Source organism: Nicotiana tabacum, chromosome 1 (genome assembly GCF_000715075.1).
Source record: "Nicotiana tabacum cultivar K326 chromosome 1, ASM71507v2, whole genome shotgun sequence".
Lineage (NCBI taxonomy): Eukaryota > Viridiplantae > Streptophyta > Magnoliopsida > Solanales > Solanaceae > Nicotiana > Nicotiana tabacum.
The window spans coordinates 143,873,038-143,876,393 of record NC_134080.1 but is presented as its reverse complement, the minus strand read 5'-3'; positions in this window follow the sequence as shown (position 1 = coordinate 143,876,393).

Below are 3,356 nucleotides of genomic sequence, written 5' to 3'. Positions count from 1 at the left end.
GAGGCAGATGGTAGGTGAGAAATGAGAAGGTTAGGGTGGGCGTTTAGGTTTAAAAAGGTAAGAGTGAATAGGGACCGTTGATCTCAGAGATCAACGGCCAGGATGAGAGGGGTCTAGTCGGGAAGGATTTAATCAGGTCAGGGGCGCATTTAAATTAAAATTGGGTTGGGGAATTGATATTGGGAATTGGGTTCATTTGGGGCTCAAATAAGGCTAAAATTGAAATAAACGGGGCTAACATTTAAATAGCCATTTTTCCCTTATTTATTTTATAAAAATAGTAAAATAATTTCTGGAAATAAATTAAAGGTACTAAGTTAATTAATAATATGTAAATATTAAATTAAAAATAATGGAATTAAATTTTTAATTATAAACAGAATTAAATCTTAAAATAGGCTAAAATTGCAATTATATGCAATTTACCTTTAAAAAGCTAAATAAATCTGTAAAAAATGTGCAAAAATTACCTTAGCTATATTTTGGTATAAATATAAGAATTGAATAAAGGAGTTACCAAAAATGATAATTTGGGAAATAATTATTGGTTTTTTCTGATAAAATAAGGCGATAAATTGATTTAAAAATCTTTTAAAAATTGGAAAAATAATAAAACACTTGGACATGCTTATATATGCATACGTATGCTATTTTGAAAGTATTTTGAATATAAAAATATACAGGAAAAAATTGGGTATCAACAGCTGCCCCTCTTTACCCGGGAAGGATGAAAGAGTTATCGGGTAAAGATATGATGGCTAATTTTGGCCGAACGGAATGGTTTGAAGAATTTGATCGAGCTTTGGCTCTTGAGATACATACATATCCCTGGACTTACAGGAATCAGGCCATATGTAGTCCAGGATCCGTTGGCGGAATATGCCGATAAAGATTTTCCAAGACGGATGCGATATTTGGGTTAGGATAGATGGTTAAAATCTAATAGGGCTGCGGGAACTGGAGCGGGATTGCTCCTGCTGAGACGGTCATTGCTCACCGATTTACCTGCAAACGAACAATGTGTTGTGCGGAAATTTAAATATGATGCAAGTTCCCGTCGGACCATGAAATGTTGTCTTTGGACTGTTAGGATGACGTCCTCAAACCATGACGTCCTGGGCCATGAAGCGTATAATAAGGATTCGCAGGCCATGAAATGGTGCTCTCGGGATATGAGAATGATGCCTCCGAAGTATGATGTCTTTGAATAATGATATGCAAAAGATAAGAGGGGTCCCCAGGCCATGGCATGGCGTTCTCGGGCTATGAAAATGGTGCCTCTGAACAATGATGCCTTTGGATGATTTGGCGATCTTTCAACCTATGAGATGCAGTAGGTGGCGATCTTTTAGCCAATGCAAGATGTAAATAAGATGGCGATCTTTTAGCCTATGCAAGATGTAAATGAAATGGCGATCTTTCAGCCATGCAAGATGCAAATAAAGTGGCGATCTTTCAGCCAATGCAAAATGTAAATGAAGTGGCGATCTTTCAGCCGATACAAGATGTAAATGAAGTGGCGATCTTTCAGTCATGCAAGATGTAAATAAAGTGGTGATCTTTCAGCCATGCAAGATGTAAAGGTGGCGATCTTTCAGCCACGCAGATGTAGAGGTGGCGATCTATCAGCCATGCAGATGGAGGTAGAGCTTAACCTCGGAAGGCATAATGGTAGCCTTATGCAATGCAAGAAAATGCAGATGGAGGTAGATCTTAATCTCGGAAGGCAGAATGGTAGCCTTATGCAATGCAAGAATGCAGATTGAGGTAGAGCTTAACCTCGGAAGGCAGAATGGTAGCTATATGCAATGCAGAGAATGCAGATGGAGGTAGAGCTTAACCTCGGAAGGCAGAATGGTAGCCTTATACAAGAAGTAAAAATAGCAAATGGCAGTAGAGTTTTCTTAGCTGATAGTGGATTGTGGTATCGTGATTGCTGGGGATATTCTGCCTACTGGGGAGACTGTTGTGTGCGGACAGCAGTTGCGAGCAAGAGCAATGGTTCGGAGAGTTGTATTCCTGAACTTTGTGAGTGAGCGTATAGTATATTTGATGATTTTGTAACTCAAGTGCCTGCATCCAAAGAAAAAGTCGTGAGTTTGTAAAGGGGGAGGTTAGTTCGTATCCCTACTGGCTTTGCTTGACCTGCTCGATTTTGATCTAGTGATACTGCCCGTATCATTGGGGTAGCGTTGCTAAACAGAGCGATTTCAGAAATAAACATACATGATTTTAGTAAAGAAAATGTAACATAAATACATAATTAAGAATAGTTTTCTTTAGATGAACAGACAATTGTGACGTGGTTCAAGACATTGCAACTTCTCTTGCTCCAGAATTTTAAGGGTCCTCCTAAAAAGTCTGCCCCAGTTTACTAGGCTGCTGCTTCTGACGGCTGCTTGCGGAGAATGGATGAAATCACTTCGGAATTTTGAGGGTCCTCCTCAAAATTCTGCAATAGTTTCCAATTGAGGGGGAAATGAAAATTTTATTGAATAGTGACCGAACCATAGGGCTGCCTACGTATCCCCTCTTAAATGGGAATCAGGTCAGGCATAGTTCAAATTACATCATATAAGGAAAGCATAAAGATTACACATAATATCGCTTGACTGCGTCTGAATTGATCAGCTTTGGCCAAACTTCTCCGTCCATTTCTGCAAGTGTGAGGGTTCCTACTGTCAGAACCCGGTGAACCATGTACGGACCCTGCCAGTTGGAAGAGAATTTCCCTTTGGCTTCATCTTGATGCGGAAATATTTTCTTTAACACCAACTGCCCTGGTGTGAATTGTCTCGGCTTGACTCTTTTGTTGAAGGCTCTAGACATTCTGTTCTGATAGAGCTGACTGTGGCAAACTGCATTTATTCTCTTTCCATCTATAAGAGCTAGTTGCTCGTAACGACTCTTCACCCATTCTGCGTCGTCGAGCTCTGCTTCCTGTATGATCCTTAAGGAAGGAATTTCTACCTCAGTGGGAATGACTGCCTCTATATCGTAGACCAGCATATAGGGGTTACCCCCTGTCTATGTGCGTACTGTGGTGCATTATCCCACAAAAGCAAACGATAGCTTCTCGTGCCACTGCTTATACTTCTCTATCATTTTCCTTAGTATCTTCTTGATATTCTTGTTGGCGGCCTCTACGGCTCCGTTCATCTGAGGTTTGTAAGCTATAGAATTCTTGTGTTTGATCTTGAAGGTTTCACACATGGATTTCATCAAATCACTATTGAGGTTGGAGCCATTATCAGTAATGATTGACTTTGGAGTCCCGAACCAACACATGATACGGTTGAGGTCGAAATCAGCCACAACTTTCTTAGTCAATGCCCTGTAAGATGCTGCTTCAACCC